At 46.5% G+C, this 18,697-nt stretch overlaps 1 protein-coding gene across 1 annotated transcript in view; it reads right to left on the minus strand.

The window, feature by feature from the left end:
• Positions 1-13,619: 13,619 nt before the first annotated feature.
• The window catches only part of Rab22a (RAB22A, member RAS oncogene family), a 59,660-nt gene continuing 54,582 nt past the window's right edge, over positions 13,620-18,697 (minus strand). Inside the window, exon 8 of the mRNA XM_008842458.2 lies at positions 13,620-17,086. The gene's annotated coding sequence lies outside the window, so the exon portion shown is untranslated. The remainder of the gene's footprint in view (positions 17,087-18,697) is intronic.

Here is an 18,697-nt window from a genome sequence, read left to right on the forward strand (position 1 = left end):
TAGGTAGATAGATAGATAGATAGATAGATAGATAGATAGATAGATAGATAGATAATGGATGGATGGGCAGATGTATGGAGCTGGGGAAATGGCTCAGTCAATGAAGTGTTTGCTATACAAGCATGAGGACCCAAGTTTGACCCCTAGGATCCATGTAAAAAAGCCTGGTAAGGCAGTGAGTGCTTGTAATCCTAGTCCTGGAAAAATGGAGAAGGATTCCTGGGGCTTGCTGGTCAGACAGTTTAGCCTAATCAGGGAACCACAGATCCCAGTGAGAGGCCCTGTCTCAAAAAACAATGTAGATGGCTCCTGAGACTGTCTTCTGAACTCCACACATCCATGCACATATATACACACATACCCACGTATCTGCACACAGATGCCTACATGGTCTTTCATCTAGGTCCCAACTTGGGCCAACCCTGCTTAGCTTCCAAGGTCAGTCAAGACTGGGCACTTGCGCTGTGATGTGGCATAGAGCCATCCCTGGGTCTTCTGTTCTCTCCCACATCGTGCCCTGATACACAGCACAGGCTCTGTCCTCCAGGTCCTTGCACGACGTCCCTCTCTGGGTCTGTGCTTCACTTGACCCCAGGTACCTTTCTTTTTTTGGGAACCATTCTCTTTCAAATTCAGGGAGTCCTCTGGGCTCCAGGAGCTGTTCACATGTTACTATACACATGGGTTTTCTTTGCAGGAATCTTGTTGTTAACTTGTTCATTTCCAACAGTGCTAAAGGAGACTGGGTAATGTGGTACAGGCTTCCAGTTCTGCTGTATGGGATGGCTAACAGGCTCTAGAATCTCCTAGGAGGTTCGCACCATGGCATGTTTGTGAGGGATTTTCCAGACTGGGTTAATTGGAGCGAGCAGACTCACTCTGCATGCGGGCAGCACCGTTCCATGGGCTGGGGTCCTGGGCTCAACTGAAAAAAGAGAAAGTGAGCTTAGCAGTAGCATCCAACTCTTTCTGCTTCCTGACTGTGGATACACTGTGAACAGCTGTCACCATGATGGGCCAGGATGAACTCTTTCTTCCTAAGGATGCTTATGTCGGGCATTTTGTCACAGCAATGAAACAGGTAATTACTAGACTCTGGGTGCATGTGGACTATTCCTTCTCAAACAGCACCCATTTCTTGGTATCAATAGTTTTATCCTTCTGAAAAGCACCTCCAACACTAAGAGACCCAGAGAACATTTCAGGTGTCCCCCCTTTCATTTTAAATAAACATTTCACTCTACAGTAATTTTACGTCACAGAATAGTTGCAAGGATAGAGGGGAGAGTTTTGGACACCCCTCATTAGCTCTTCCTCTCAGCACTGTCTCACACCACCCTGGCGTATGTGTCCATCCAAGGTGTTACCGGTGGTACAGTATTGTCAGCCACACTCTGGACTTGGAATGCCAGTGGTTTGCCCATTAATGGTGCTTCTCTGTTCCAGCACCCATGCACACTACACTCACAAATGTGTTTCTGAGAGGATGCTCTAGAAGCTAACTGGAGGATGAGGCAGTCCTAACAAATGCAGCCATCTACCACATACTAGACACCTGCCAGGGGCTGTCTAGGAGTTTCCTGTCCTGCATCCATCTGGCTAAAGTGGGGCAGTCACTCCAGTGTGTTCCTTGCTGAAGATCAGACAACTGAGACACGGGGGAGTTCAATAACTTGCCTAGGGGACCCTAGAAGCACTGGATGACGATTGTCTGTGAGAGGCCACAGGGCAAAGGGGACACTTCTCAGAAACAGGGCATGGACTTGGCTATTGTCCATGTGTCTGCTAGGAAGCAGGCTCCTGACGGTTCATCTCTGCTTGGCTTTATGAGATAAGGTCTCATGTAGTCCATCCATGTTGAGCCTGAACACCCTGTGTAGCCAAGGCTGCCCTTGAACTTCTGCTCCTCCTCCTTCCACCTCTTGAGTGCCAAGTGCACTACCACATCTAGCTCAATACTGCTTGGTTTACCTGCAGCACGGAGTGAGGGCTTGTAGCACATAGGCTCTCAATGGATGGAGGAATGAGGAAAGAAATGAAAGAATTGGGACTGTGGAGATGGCGTAGTAGGTAAAAGTGCTTGCTGCACAAACATGGGGACTTGAATTCAGATCCCAGCACCAACCTGAAAAGCCAGGTATGGCTGTGGGGTGGAATGGAGCACCACCAGTGAGCCCACTGTATTGGGGGTGGAGACAGGAGAATTACTGGGGCTTGCTGGCTGCCAACCTAGCTCCAGATTCTGTGAGAAACCCTGTCTCAGGGGAATCAGGTGGGGAATGACAGAGCAGGACATCCATTGTCCCCTGACCTCAGTGAGCAAGTGCATACACACATATACACCACACATACATGCACATAACACACACACACACACACACACACACACTCACACAAGCACACTTGCATACACACAAGGAATGAATGAGGGATAAAGATTTATAGTCCCATGGGGCTGGTGAGATGGCTCAGCTGGTAAGGGTGCTTGCTGCTAAGACCGATGACCTGAGTTCAAGCCCCAGAACCCACATGATAGAAGAAAAGACATGATTCCAGAAACGTTTTCCTTTGATCTCCACATGTGGCACATGTCCACCTCTCCCCCAAATAAGTAAATGAATAAATGAGAGAGTCAGGGTCCCTCATCCAGGTGTGGAGTTGCATGATTCTAATTTCAGTTCCTGGGAGGCTGAGGCAAGAGGATCAAGAGTTCAAGGCCAGCCTGAGCTACATAACAAGGCCCTTGACACCCTTCCTGTGTGTGCGTACACACACACACACACACACACACACACACACACACACACTCAAAGATTGAGGCCAGCAAGATGGCTCAGTGGGTAAAGTACTAGCTACACAAGACTGATAACCTGAGTTTGATCCCGGAACCCATGTAATCCTGGGTGAGAACCAGTTTTACAAGGTTGTTCTCTGTCCTCCACATGGGCACTATGGCACATGCGCCCCCACCCACCACAAACACAGCTATAATAAATAAAATGAGAAGAGAAAAAAGATTCAGGAGTTCCCCAGGGTTGAAGTTTCAGGATAATTGTGCACAGGATTTACTGAAACCTCAAGAGAAGTGTGCAGCCACATTGAACACCCGTGCCCTCCTGGTTCAGACAGCAGGGTCTGGGAAGGATGCCTCCTCGGCCAAGGCTCTCAGTGGCCTAGGTGGCTGTTGGGAAGTTTGCAGGGTTAAGAAAATATCAGTACTTTGGACCCTCCCTGCTGACAGAGGGAAGCTTGACCCCAAATAGTGCTTGCTGGGTCCTTGCTGCTGATTGAGAGAGTACTGGGATGGATTCCTGGGCCCCATCTCTGTGCCTGGCACGTAAAAGGTGTTCAATAAATGTTTGATGAATGAACGAAGTAATGTAATTAAGAATTGGAGAGGGTGGGGCAGAGGGAGAGAGTCTTTTCAATCCTTAGGATTTGTCCCCAAGCACCCAGAAGGCCACATTTGCATACAAATAATTGATATTCTAATTACAAATCATTCCTATTGATTTATTAAGCAGATCCCCAAAGGATCGCCAGATGATAATTAGACTCTCCCTCCTCAGGGGTGAGGGCGGTGTGTTTACCTCCCTGTTCCCCCTGGGCAGTGTAGCAGAGCCATGTGATAAATGCTCTGTGAGGCAGCGAGCATGGGTGTCATTGTGGAGAGAGGTCATAGGGTCCCCACAGATCACTGCTATTGTGTGGGGGAGCAGGGGACGTGTCATGTGTGCGTCTGTGTGGGCAAGCCCTGTAATCTTCCAGTGTGCAGTCTTATTCATGATGCCGGTGATGGAGGGGGCTCGTGGCTCATCTTAGGATGAAGAGACAAAGGACACACAGACAGCAGGATGACATGAGTGCTCCATTCCATCAGGGAGTGGCTGGGAGCAGGACCCAAGCCTGTCTTATTGTCTGTGTACCCCTCCCGGAGCTACTTCAAATGCCTGATAATAACAAATAAAGGTTAAGAATAATTTATATAACCAATGCATGGGTGCACCAAGAGAAAAGGCTCCTTGCTGTATAAATAGGAACCTGAGGTACAAGGAGGTCTGGGAGCTTGCCCAAGGGAGTTAATCGCTGAAAACTCACTCATTTCTTGCTTGCAAGTATTTTTATGCCTCTCTGTCCTGATGGGGCAGCAACCCCGATGGCCTCAGACAACAGAGGCTGTTTGGTGGTTTCTGGCCCATAACCTGGTGGCTGAAACTCAAGACAAACACCAGAGAGACAGGAGGGAGGAAGGTGGCGGCACAGACAACGGGGAAGTGGGATGGGGTGGGCCACGGAGCGTCAAAGTCTGCTTTCTTCCTGTCTTTCTGCTCTCCGCCCCCTGGATCACTTGGATTGTTGATTCTCAAGTGCTGCCATGACTCTGCTTTTTATTGAGGGGGAAAACCAAAAAGCAAAAGATTACAATAACCAAGACCAGTGCCGTGTGCTCATGTGGTGCAAAGGCAGCAGGAGGCCCTGCCATGCATGTTCTGGAAGGGCAGGAGTAGGCGCTGGCTGCCTCCGTCCCCATTTGCTTGCAGGAGTTCTGTGACTAATACCAGCCACCCACTAGATAGGCTGCTGGTAATGCCACATAGACAGGGAGCCCACAAACACGCCTGCACACGCATGAGTGGCATGTCACTCTGGACATTCCTTGGGGATGGAGTGAGGGGACACTGGAACAGAAACAGGAAATGGGGGGGGGTGACTGGTGGTGACTATGGGAAGGCTAGGGTTGCAAAGCTTTGCTCTGGTGTGAACCCTATGAGAATGTAGACCAACACCCTGCTTGGTCCAGTGAGGGCAGATAAGAGCGAGCCTCAGTGTCACCGTGAAGTGGCAACCATCGCTGATGAGCTGTGTGTTAGGGTTCAGGGATGTTCTGTCTGGGCTCATGAGTGGTCACTGGGGACGAGCTGAGTGTTGAGATTCAGTGATGTTCTGTCTGGGCTTACGGGTGGTCACTGAGGGGGTCTTGTTTTTGTCTTGACCACAATTGGTCAGAGCTGCCTGGTGAGACGTGTATGCTCTGGGGGTCAGAACACACCAGGGGCAGCTGGGGGTGCCAGGTAGCTTCAACTGCCAGGGGCTGCTTGGCTTCTAACAGCCTGTGTGTCAGTTTCTTCTCCACTGTGAGGCAAGGGCACTCAAGGAACAGGGGCTGTGGCATTAGCTGAACACAAGGACTGTGTGTATGTGGGGTTTCACTATGGGGGTTTCCAATCTCCTCAAACCTCATCAGTGTCTGGGAGGGGGTGGGGGTGGGGCTGGTATTGCAAGGTGTGTGAGTCTGGGAGACTGGAGTTGTTGCACGGTGAGTGTGTTAGTCATTTGGTGCTATATGAAGTACACAGTTCATCAGCTACAGTGGGTTCGTCCCTGCACCCCAAATACACCACCAGAACCACAAACTGGCTGGTCCCCCTTGTGCTGTAGCTCTGTGGATATTCTTCCCTCCTCAGTTTTTAAACACTGTTAAATGGAAGCAGATGATTCTTAACTAGTAGCAGAACAGCAAACTGTAGTAAATATCTTGTTATTTTCTTCTCGGGGAAAGGGTCCACAGAAGAGCTGTCTCCCTTTTCTTTATTTCTCAGAAGCTTAATTCCCCGTGGGGGCCCTGATTTGTTTGTGCTGTGATAACGCATGGTGTCTGTCTGGACTCATAAAGCCCTGTCCTGATTTTTCCATTTATTTATTCCTCTGAGCCCGAGATGTAGGACTGTGCAGTGCTAGAAATGCTTTAACGTTTGACAAACCAAATAATAAACGATGATGGATCAGCCTAGGAAATGGTCCTGGGGAGGGGAGGGAAGCGACGCTCAGCTCGCAGTGGCAGTCAGCTGCTGTGCCATCTGCACAGTACACAGGATCTCCGCCTCTTCAGCTGTACTGCTGTCCCTTCCCTGTCCCTCTGCTCCCAGCTCTGAGCCCGAGGTCTCCTGACAAACCCCTCCCTCTGATCCTGTTAGTTTCTGACAAGAAATATTTTGTCTTTTTCTCATTTTTCTTTGCAATTTGAGCATTTGTTTTTTCTTCACTTGGTGTTTGTGTGCACACATAGGCCTACGTGGGCGTTTCTTTAAAAAAAGACAACATTATGAAAAATGAGGACAAGCTTTTATATTGTTTAAGCTTATACAGAACGAATGAAGAAGTCCCCCACGGAGCAACAGCGGGAGAAGCAGGTACCCACTGTACATGGCTTTGTTACAAGCTGGGCTGAGAATGGAGTTTACGTAATTGGTCCAACAAGCGATGCTGATTGACATTAGTTTGACTGCTTGTTGCAGGTTTGAGTTCTTCTCATTTAACGAATAACCCACACATCAAAGTTGGATGTAGTGACTCACACCTGTAATCCCTACATTCGGGAGGCTGAGGCAGAATTGTGACAGGTTCAAGGCCAGCCTTGGCTACCATTATGAAAATTAAAAAAAACAAAACAAAACAAAAAACTACACACTAAGTCACAGAAGAGGGAAGCACAGAAAGTTCACGCACATCTACTAGGAAGGGCTTCCAGCTGGCCATGAACCCCCTTTGGAAAACGACCTGAGCCATTAATGTACCATCCCAGGCACATATGATCTTTCCCAGTTGCTGAAAGTTTCTCTTCCAGGCTCTGGGAGTCATTTGAGACTTGCACATGATTTTAGTGTAGCTAATGCAGATGGGGCTCTCTTTGTTGTTTGAGACAGGGTCCATGCTGGCCTCCAATTCCTGACCCTTCTGTTTCTACCTCCCAAGTGCCGGGACTAAGGCATGCCCCCCCCCCCCCCAGCTTTTTGCTTTTTGGGACAGGGACTCATCGTGGAGGCTAATCTGACCTGGGACTCACTCTGGAGCTAGGTGGCTGGCTTCCAACTCCTGCTGATTCTCCTGCCTCAGCCTCCTAGATGCTGTGATTATGGGCATACACCACCATGCCTGGGGCACAAGCCTTCTGTGTTGTTTCTGTTTGGTTCTTGCTTCCAGGCAGCTCTGTCTTTTAGGGGGAGAATTTGATGAACTTCACAATCATCCTCACAATACTTGAAGAGGCTTCAAAATCTGCTTCCATTTCGGCACCCACCAGATTGCTGCCAGGCCACTTATAAAAACGGCCTCTCAGCCATTCCAGAGGAGTTTCAAGAAGAGGAAAGAGAACCCACTTGGATCCTGATTCCCTAACTTGGGGTCATTACAGTAGACATGGGACATACTGAAAAATTCAAGCAAGGCTATTTCATGACTTGGCAGTCTGGATACCAAGGGCGGGTTCCTGGTTCCTTCAACCAGTCTGTTGGTGACGAACAGCCGGATCAGCCCCTACCAAACTGCCACCACGCTGGCTTTTTGAAAAAAAAAAAAAAAAAAAAAACCAAAACCAAAACCAAAAAACAAAAAAATATGATGTCTTTCTATGCAAACAAGCCATGGCCTGACCCATCACCTGAGCCGGGACAGGACTGCAATGTGAATGATGGTATACCATGGGGGTGATGCCACCCCAACACAGTGCATTAACCCCAAATTAACATTCACAACTCTACAATTTCCTCCTTAAAAAATGCCCTTTTCTAATGGAGCCTTGGTAGCTTTTCTGTTTCATTTTCTATAAGCTTTATTTCACAGAGGTCTGAAGCTCCATTCTATACTGAATATTAATGAAAAGTGACCCCCCTCCATTCCGTTTCCTACCCCATTAGCAGTGGCATCCGAGCCTGCGGCACCTTCACACGTATTTCGCAAAAGGTGGTCTGAGCTCTTCCCTTGTTTCCTAGGAGACGCTGAAAATACAATCTAAGTGACTAGAGGTCTGATTAAAATCATAATTAACCAAGTGATTCATCTTGACAAGGTGTTGGCTGTAAAAAAATTTTCCCCCCTCTTCTTACAGGCTCGACCAGTGCTATAAAGAAAAGTGATAACTTAATATTCCTCCTGGTGGGTAACTTCTAGAAGCCTGAAGATGCCTGGTTTCCCAACTGACAGTAGCCTTTTCAGTGGAGAATCATGACCTTGGCAGGATTATTAAAAGGACAAAAAAAAAAAAAAAAAAACCTGAAAAACTTAAAAGCTCTGCATTTTAAAATTTATAATCTCCATGGAAATATACTTAAGTTCTAATGTAAAAAAGATCTGCAATCAGCTTTGAGGTTGCCGAGAAACCTGGACCCATAATTTAGCTACTCAGCTCTAAGGCAGGCGGCCAGTTGCTATAGAGAAATCAAGACATTGTTTTGTGCATGCATTTAAGACATCCTTGGCTGGTTGGTGCGTGATAACCTGCTCTTCCTTTTTGGCGTGGGTTCTTGTTTTTCTTGGCATCTCGAAATGAAACTGGGTCCTGCGTAGTGCTACTTTGATGGGCCAGAACCTAATTTCTCCTCTTCCTAGGTATTCATTTATACTTCCCTAACTCTGTTCTTCCATGAGGATTTAGGGCAGCTTGAAAAGATGTATCTCAGATACCAAAGAAGTGTGTGCTGTCAGGTTTGACACATTTGCTCCAAAACTAGCTGTTTGCTTTACAGTGCAGGAGACAGTTCCAAGAGTTGCATCGTGCAAAAACTAGAGTAAGAGACAGTTGTGTGTGCATGCACACATTTCTTACTGGCCTGGAACTCGCTGAGTAGGCCGGGCTGGCTGGCTAGCAAGATGCAGGCTATTTGCTCATCTGTCTCCCTAGTGCTGCTGGGATCACAAGCCACCACAACTTTCTTTTTAAAGTGGGGTTCTAGGGATTTAACTTAGGTCCATGTACTTTACTGAGCAATCTTCCCAGAGCTGTGTTTTTTTTAAATATTTTATTTTTATTTTATGTGTATGCATGTATTGCCTGCGTGTAGGTAAGTGCACCCGTGTTGTGCAATGTCCGCAGAGGTCAGAAGAGGCTATCGGATCCCCTGGAACTGGAGTTACGGACAGTTGTTAGCTGCCATGTGGGTGCTGGGATTCAAACCAGGGTCTTCTGTAAGAACTACCAGTGTTCTTAACTGCTGAGCCATCTCTCCAGACCCAGCTGTTGTTTTTTTTTTTTAAAAGGTCTCAGGTCTCCCAGCCTGGCCTCAATTCCCTATGTAGCTGAGGATGACCTTGAGCACCTGATCCTCCAGCCTCCATCTCTTGAGTGCAGAGATTACAGGTGTTACCACCAAGTCTGGCTTATGCGGTGCTGAGGGTGGAGCCTGGGCCTTCATGCACACTAGGCAAGAGTCCTATAAATGGAGTCACATCTCCAGTATGAGAATTTTTTTAATGGGAAAAATAAGTACCATTTCAGTATAGCCATTGGGTCCATTTTCATTTAAGTTCTTTCTTCTTTTTAAAAGATTTATTTTAGGGGGCCGGAGAGGTGGCTCAGTCGTTAAGAGCACTGACTGCTCTTGCAGAAGACCCAGGCTCGATTCCCAGTTCCTATATGATGGCTAAGAACCATTCTTTTAACTCCAGTTCCAGGGGGAATCCGACACCTTCTGACCTCCGTGGCATTGCACAACATGGGTGCACCCACATATGTGCAGGCAATACAGTTGCACACATAAAGTAATAATTAAAAAAAAAGATTTTAGTAAAGTGTGTATTTGTGGGTATGGGTGCCCAAGGAGGCCAGAGGTGTCAGAGTCCCTGGAGCTGGAGTTATAGGTGGTTGTGAACCACCTGACATGGATGCGGGGAATCAAACTTGGGTCTTCTGCAAGAGCAACAAGTACTCATAACTGCTAAACCATCTCTCAAGCCCCGTTGGAGTTCTTTAGACAGGATAGAGGAGAGTGTTTATGGTTTTGCTTTTTTATTTTTATAAGGTGTGTTAGGTCTTTGGTGCCTGGTATGTGTGGTGGGGTACTGGGTCAGTTGGTGAAAGCATTTACCCTTCAGGCCACAGCAGAAAGAAACACATTTGTTTAGTACACTGCACGGGGTGCGGTGGAACAGCATAACAGAACTTCCCGTTTTGATCTTTAAAAACTTTATTCTTATTGTGTATGCAGACACATATGTACCATGCATGGAGGGGTTAGAGGGCAACTTCCAGGAGTTGGTTCTCCTTCCACTGTAGGATATGGGGCTTGAACTCAAGTTGCCAGGGATGTGCAGTGAGTGCTTTTATCTACTGAGCCATCTTGCCAGATCCTGGCTTTTTTAAAAAAAGTCTTATTATATTTACTTTATGAATACGAATGTATTGCCTGCATGTATGTAAGTGCATTGGTGTCATGCAATGCCCACGAGGTCAGAAGAGGGTGTTGGATCCCCTCTAACAGGAGCTATAAAGATGGTTGTGAGCTGCCATGTGGGTGCTGGAAACTGAACCTGGGTCCTCTGCAAGAGCAGCCAGTGCGCTTAACCACTGAGTCATCTAATTCCCAACTTTTTTTTTTTTTTTTGGTCTTTTTGAGACAGCTGCTCCCTGTAGCCCCAGCTCTCCCAGAACTCATTATGTAGACCAGGCTGGCCTTGAACTCACAGAGATCCGCCTGCCTCTGCCTCCCAAGTGCTAGGATCAAAGGACTGCACCACCACACCCGGCATAACTTTGTTTTTTAAACAAGGGAAAATATGCATACTGTGGGAGTTTGAAGAAGCCCAAGTCTGTGGAGTAGCAGGTAGAGAGGTGGTTTTTCTGTCACCTACCCTCTCCTCAGAAGCCACTACCATTAGCAGCTTGCATAGAAACCTCTAGACTGCAACATGTTGTGTAGAGTGTTGGCAGTGGGAATTCTCCCACACGGCTGGTGGGTCATTAGGATGTACCAACTTGGAAAACTACATCTAGTAAAAAAGCAAACAGCCTCAGTTCCCGTGATTCAGGAATGCCGTATCAAGGTACATGCCCAAGCCAGTTATGAACATGTGCTCCAGAGAAGCAAAACAATGCTTGTGACAGCCAGATGGGGTGCATAGCTGCTACCCAGCACTCAGGAGGCAGATGCAGGATTGTTGTATGGTTGAGGCCAGCCTGATCTACATAGCGAGATTCAGACTGGCAAGCAGTACACAGTGAGACCCTGCCTAAAAAAAACAAAACCCAAACCAGTAACAAAAAAAAACCCCCAAGCAATTAACCACTGTACATAGTAAAGCTCTGGAAACAATCCGTTGCCTATGGATACAGACGGACCATAAGAGTGGTTTGTTCACAAATGGAGTGTTCTGGAGAAGCAGAGTGAACCAGGTGCTACACTGACCGAAAGCCAGGTAACAGCGCACACTAGTGCAAAGGCAGACAGAATTGAGGCATGGCGTGTCAGGAGATGGAGCTGGGGAGATACTCAGTCAACACAGTGCTTGTTGTGAAAGTATGAGGACCTGACTTTGATCCCAGATTAGACTTCTGGGCTCCATACACACCTGGACACACACACATGGTGGTAAGGTGGGCACAAAACAGGGCTTCTGGGAAGGGAACGTGATCTGGGCCAGATACAAGATTTATAGCATTTTTCTGTACATGCTATGTATTTTAAAAATGAACAAGGGGCTGGAGAGATGGCTCAGTGGTTGAGAGCACTGACTGCTCTTGCAGAGGACCTGGGCTCGATTCCCAGCACCCACATGGCGGCTACGAACCGTCCTTAACTCCAGTTCCAGGGGAATCTGAAGCCCTCTTCTGACCTCCGCGGCATTGCACGACACGGGTTCCAAAATGTTTGTGTGTATCTCAATGAGAACCTTTAAAATTACTAGCAAGGGTGAATTATTTTCCTTTTTCCTGGCCTTCAGTAGATGTTGAGAGACAACCTTTCAGTCTTAGTAGCATTGCATGGCACGGGTGCACTCACATACATGCAGGCAATACACTCATATACATAAAATAAAAACAAAATGAAACAAAACCAGCTGGACATGGTGGCACACACCTTCGATCCCAGCACTCAGGAGCAGAGGCAGATGGATCTCTCTTAAGGCCATCCTGGTCTACACAGTGAGTTCCAGGCCAGCTGACCTGTTTATGAAACTAAAAGGCAGTTATATAGAAAGAGCCCCATGTGGTAAGCTCTTCTCTTCCTTTGGTGAAGATGAAGAAAACTGAACACAGTCTAGAGAGCTGCTAAACTAAGACTCAAACCCAGGAGCATCAGTCCCTAATCCTCTCTGCTCTTGGTTTCCTCTGAACTGCAGTCCCAAGGCCAACACAATTCTGATTCTGTGGGCTAACAGAGAGAAACTGGAGTGTGGCTGCCATGCTGCCATGACTCCAGAGGCCAAGTGCACATAGCATGGAAATACATTTTGAGAAAGTCCCCAGGCGACAGGATATTTGTGAAAACCTGTTCTTAAACCAACAAGAAGCCTCTATCTCAGGAGCAGCGGCAGCCCTGTAACAGGTGTGTGCCATCCCACTCCCCACTTGAAGTACTGAAACAGTCAGAGGGCAGGGGCTGGGGGGACAGACCAGGAGGCAGGGCAGCTGGATCTGGGCAGACTCCTCGGCATGCACCAGCACCAGACAGAAGAGATGTGCCAACCTTCCAGCAGATACCATGACACACGTACCAACCTTCCAGCAGATACCGTGACACACGTACCAACCTTCCAGCAGATACCGTGACACACGTACCAACCTTCCGGCACATACCGTGACACACGTACCAACCTTCCAGCCGATACCGTGACACACGTACTAACCTTCCAGCAGATACCATGACACACGTACCAACCTTCCAGAAGATACCGTGACACACGTACCAACCTTCCAGCACATACCGTGACACACGTACCAACCTTCCAACACACACCATGACACATACCAACCTTCCAGTACATACCATGACACACATACTAACCTTCCAGCAGATACCATGACACACGTACCAACCTTCCAGTACATACCATGACACACGTACCCACCTTCCAGCACATACCATGACACATGTACCAACCTTCCAGTACATACCATGACACACATACCAACCTTCCAGCAGATACCATGACACATGTACCAACCTTCCAGCACATACTATGATACACGTACTCACCTTCCAAAACACGCAACCATGGATATGCCAATCTTCCAGTAGACAGACTCCACTGACTGATATACCAATCTTCTATCAGACACTACCATAGACACACCAAATCATACTGAAATGATTTGGGAATATTTGGTTAAGAAAAGTTAAGTAGAGGTTGGAGAGATGGTTCAGTGGTAAAGAGCATTGGCAGAGGACTTGGGTTCAATTCCCTGCACCCACATGGTGGTCTCACAACTGTCTGTAACTCTAGTTCCAGGGGAGCCAACAGCCTCTTCAGACCTCTGTGGGCACTGCATGACACAGGTGGAGTTATACACATGCAGGCAGTACACTAATACATACAAAATAAAAATAAAATAGAAAAAAAAAGTAAAAGGCTGTGGTGGTGCATGCCTGAAATCCCAGTATTTGGGAGGGCTGAAAGAGCATCCTATTCTTCCAGAGGACCCAAGTTTGGTTCCCAGCACCCACATCAGTTGGCTCATAACTATCTGCATCTCCAGCTCTGGGAGTCTCTAACATCTCTAGTTTCCTTGAACACCTGTATTCATGTGCACAGACACATACAATATAACACAAATTTAATAAAATAAAACTCAAAACAATTACGACAAATTAACACTACAAAGAGAAAGCATTGAAAAGCAAAACGTGTATCTGTAAACATAGGATTTTATTAACAAAATGTTTACACCTTTCTTACACAAATTTTATGGTGACTTAGCATGTTGTACTTTATAAAAGTTTACTATAGAGTATTTGAGCGAAAGTAAAACTGTTGCAAAGTATGTCAGATCTACCCCATCTGCAATCTGCAAACAGCAGATGTGTACAAAGAAAAGTCTTACAGCAACAAAAAGCAAAATGTCTAGTTTTTTTGTCATCCTCTATAAACAAGACAGGCATCGTATTTTTACAGACTTAGGTCCAGCCCAAGGTCAAGACTGCAAAAATAGTCTTCAAACATTCATACAAGCTTGGCAAATCACCATTCCTGCCTCGCTACACGTAAGCACGCAGGGTGGCATGCAGGGGAAGCCACGGCTAAGTTTGGGCTGTTCAGAGCGCTACAGAAGTGGCGACAATTGGAAGTGACTTAATTTATTTTCACATTAGACGCTGTTACTAAAAGGCACAGATATCTCACTCCTTGCACTGGGTCTTGACAAGGTATGACATTCTTAGGAGATGTAAGAACTGCTGGTAGGATGCTTAGTGTTTTCTCCTCTAGACTTTCGGACTTTGAGACCTTTTAACAAACACTCCCTGATAAACTCTCTGGAGTTCGTGTACTTCCGGCCATTGTTCTGTCACCAATGGTAGATCATGTTCAGTCAACTATGTTTCCCCCATGGGCTCGTGCTGCCCATTGGACATTCTGGGGTTCTGTACCCAGGGAAGGCCACAGGGAAAGGTGTGGCATGGGTGCCAAGGAGGTGGCTGGTGTAGTGTGCGTCTGAGGGAGAAGAGCGGTGGAAAGGGGCAGAAGTCAGCTGCAATTTCTGAAGGTCAGGGGCGTGACTGATGATGATGTGAGTGGCTCATAAAGTGAAGTGATGGAAAGACTGAGCTGGACAGAGAGAGAAAAGAAATCCTTCCCAGGGCAGTAAAGCTCTGTCTACGCAGCTCAACAAATGGTTTAAAAATAGAGCCCTGATGAGCTGCTCTGACTCCCCAGCTGCCAATCATCCCCCCACATGGAGCTGACTGGTCCCTCTGAAATCCTGGGCATGACCCATGTTGAGAAAAAGTTTCATAAACCATGCAGTAACTTCACACAGGAAATGGAGGTAAAGAAATTCAAGAGCTGCTCTCAAGCTTTTTCAAGGGCTAAAACTGATTATTCAAGTATAAATCTCATAAAGATTAATAATTGCCAAGTGATATTAGATTGGGCCTCCAAGCAAACAGAGCAGTGGGCTGGAGGGTGACAGTGTCCTGGAACAGGGGGTGTGTGCAGTGGGCTCCGGGCTGGCCTTTGGGTGCAGGTGGCCACACCTCATACCACTTTAGAGGCTTCCAGGACCATTTCAGCTCTGAGTGACGATCACTGGCCCTGTGTGTAGCATGCTGCTTAAAGATGATCTCCCCACAATGGACTGTGGTCAACAACATGCCTCCCTAAACATAGGGAAGTTCCTGAATGAAGAACCACGGGTGAGGAGAGCCAGCGGGCTGTTTCTACCCTGCGATGAAGGGCATTAGGACCTGCAGTTGAAAACTGTCAATTAAGGAAGGCTCTTTAGAAAAATCATTACCGTCTTAGGACTTTCCATTAATTGGCAGACAGAACTTGGCACTTAATTCCTGTTTGTGGAAAGCTACCCAGACTTTTGTTTGTTGTAATTATGCAGCATTTTGATGAGGCACTAGGGCACCATAAAACAAACTTGCAGCAAATTAAAAAAAATTTTTTTGGGGGGTTAAGTTTGTTAGCCATCGAGGTTTGGATCTATTTATATATTCTAATCTTGCCATCTAAAATGTTCAGCATAATGAAAGAACTAGATGGAAGGTCTGGGATCTTTATTGAACTTCTGAATCCTTTTGTTTTGAAGCTAAAAATATTACAGCCTGTTTATAATTGATTATCCCCTGAAAGGAAAGAACACAGATATTAGTTCTTTCTGATGATACAGACCATCAAATTAAACTTGATCTATGTTGCTCCAAGTCCTTCTAGATTTAGTAAGTCAATCATTTTCCTATATGGTAAGAGCGTCCTTCAGGATGAGCTGAGACATACAGCGACTCTGGGTTCTATCTATCCCCCTTCTCACCGTGGCTAATGAGCTTCATCACTGGGGTCCCTCGGCCATCATCCCCCGAGATGGAGGAGCAGAGGCTCCCGAGAAGTGTAATACCCGTCCCATATTTTTTTGACTTTCATTTGCACATAAAACAGGACAAATGCCCCAGAATTCCATTAACATTTCTCGCAAATCGGATAATCAAATTGCCTGGTTTTCTATTACTGGAAGTCAAGACAAGCAACCTTGCTGTCAAAGGAAATTTGCAGAGGTTGTTCCTTTAAGTCCCAGGCTGAATTCTACCCTGACCTCCCTTTCCTAAAGCCATACAGTGTTCTGTTTATTTCCTAGATCATTTGTTGCTCAGACTATTAAATATTATGACGTTGATTTATTTGTGTGTGGACACGTGTGGGTGCATGTGTCATGGTACATGGGTGGAGGTCAGAAGACAAATGCAGAATCGGCTGTCTTCCGTTATGTGCGTTCATTCAGGTTGTCAAAGGCAGATACGCCTTCACTTGCTGAGCTGTCTCACCAACCCTGTTTTGTGTTGGTTTTTTAACAGACATAGGACATCCTAAACTCATCTTGAAGCATTAAAATCTTTTTCTTGATAAGCCAAACAGACTGAGGCAGGCATACAGTTAACAACTTGAATCTTAAGGGCATGTCCTATTTCTTCCCTTAAAAACAACAGACCGTTAAGAGGTAGAACGCTTCTCAAAGTCAAACAGCAATGAAAATTGCATTGCCTGTCCCTTTAACACAAATTTAAATAATGAAGATTTCCACTACCCAGTTTACCGTCATTTAATGTTCACAGAGAATGAAGCTGGACATATGGCTTCTGAGTTTAGTGACAAAAGCCAGCGTGTCTGGCTGCCATGTTCTGATGCTGGTACAGAGGTTAGATCGGAGCCAAGGACTCCAGCAGCCATTGCAGAAGGATAGGGTTCTCTCAGGACTCACTCAGAGTCTTGTCTCTGAACACATGTGGGTGTCCAGGGTGCTTGTCTGTTACATCAATCACCTAGAGCACGCCCGTCTTACACTCAGGGCCCATGCATCACGTTCTGTGCGTTCAGAAAGGGTGAGGAAGAGCTGGGCAGAACTGATCTAGTCTCTTCAGCAGCTCACTCTTGGAACAGAAAAGACCAGGATGACAATGAGCAGTTTGGAGCCTGGAGGCCGTGTGCTGCTGGGTACGGTACACCCCACACTGAACCTACCCATTCAAATACTGTGCCCTTGGAGAACAGTAGCAGGCCTTCCGGTCCGACAGTTCCATGGACATTAGGAGAGAGCTACCCAGAGGACATTCATTATAGACCTCCCAGAGTTTCAGAAGGCCCCCAGACATCTTTCCTCCTGAAGACAAGAAATAGATGTAAGATTTAAAGAGAAGTTCTGAATTTATTTTTTTTCTCTCCTTCATATATCAAAAAAATCTGGAGATCTGCTAACCTCAACAAGGACACTTAAAAGTGTCCAAGCCACTCATAAGAATATTTGGATCCTCTGACCTGAGCAGGTGCCCAGGAAACAGGCACACAATGGGGGGAGGTGGGCACTTCAAACACCATCATAATGGGGAACAGGGACCCCAGTTACTTAGAAGGAATAGCTCTCTTGGCTGCCACGTGCAGAGCCTGTGCTGACTATGGCTGACAAGCAGTAACGGGCTTCATTGGGAAGCAGCGAGGCTGGGTGTAAGCACTTCTCTCCAATCACTTCTTACAGAGTTTAAAGTGAAGGGCACTTAATCACACCCTCACTTTATGTTCTTTTAATCACCAAATGATAGTTAATTAGTTATCACAGAATCAGAAAAACACTTATGTAAAAGGAGAGATCTGGAGACCAGTGGTTCCTGGGATTGGACACCTGCAAAGAGCTTATTTCAATTTCTCTGAAAAGAATCAATATACACTGGCAGTTAATTAAAGATTTTTCTCTTCTGTTCAGTCTGGAAAGTTTTTAAAAATGGTCCTGAGTCATAAGGGAACCAAAAGATTTTTATGAAGGGGCTACATCTTAATGCCATTGGAGTCTAGCTTTTTCTCATAAGAAATAACCAAGAAAACAAGAATTGTGTATTAGATTGCTGATTAGAGTGTCTTCAAAATAAAGCACTATGTCTGACTACATTTTAATATGCATTTTATGTGAGTAAAGTGAAGAGTCTCCATGTGTTCAAGGATCTGGACTCTGGATCTGAGGAAGTCATCTTCTGCGGGTAAACCTGCCAAGGGCACACAGCACAAGGGCACAGGGCCCATTTCTTGGAAAAGGAGGAAAGAGAAAAGACCTAGAGAGGTGTATGCACAAAGCCCACACCACAGGCATTTTGCAGGAAGACCTCTGGTGTGGCCAGTCATTCCCCACACCCACTGTGAGAGTAGGGAGTTCTAGAAAGCAGCCCTGGGTCACAGTACACTGTGGTGGGAGCAGAGGCACTCAGAAGAGGCCTAAGACCTGCCTTACACACACCACACCACAGGCCATGACCAGAATCTATTGGCAGGTTTGATGGGAAAAGAATGTGAATGTCACGGATTTCTACCATCTTTTGGTGGAATGAGTCACAAAGGGCCGCACACTACAGCCTCTTCCAAACAAGCCAAGCAACTTTGTTTTCTTTTTGTTGTCCTGAGATCAGAGGCCTGGTGTAGCAGTGCTGGGGATGTAGCAGGCGGGATGTCCGGCCTTCATCCAGATGTGTGTCAAGTGCTGTCACGTCACCTGAAGGCAGAAGGGGCCCAGGTGCTGGGAATCAGGTTTTCTGTACAAGTACATACACTGAAAGCTGGCTGGGGCACTGGCTACCGCAGCAGAGTCGGAGCATTCCGCACATACGGTGTTGGAACTTTCCCTCCCACATTCTCTGATTTCAGTAAGACTCAATCTTAGACACATAATAGGGAAGATGGAATCTTGTCTTTGACCTGGGCTATAACTTCCGCACTAAAATCTATCCAT

This window comes from Nannospalax galili, unplaced genomic scaffold (assembly GCF_000622305.1).
Source record: "Nannospalax galili isolate Female #2095 unplaced genomic scaffold, S.galili_v1.0 scaffold231, whole genome shotgun sequence".
Taxonomy (NCBI): Eukaryota; Metazoa; Chordata; class Mammalia; order Rodentia; family Spalacidae; genus Nannospalax; species Nannospalax galili.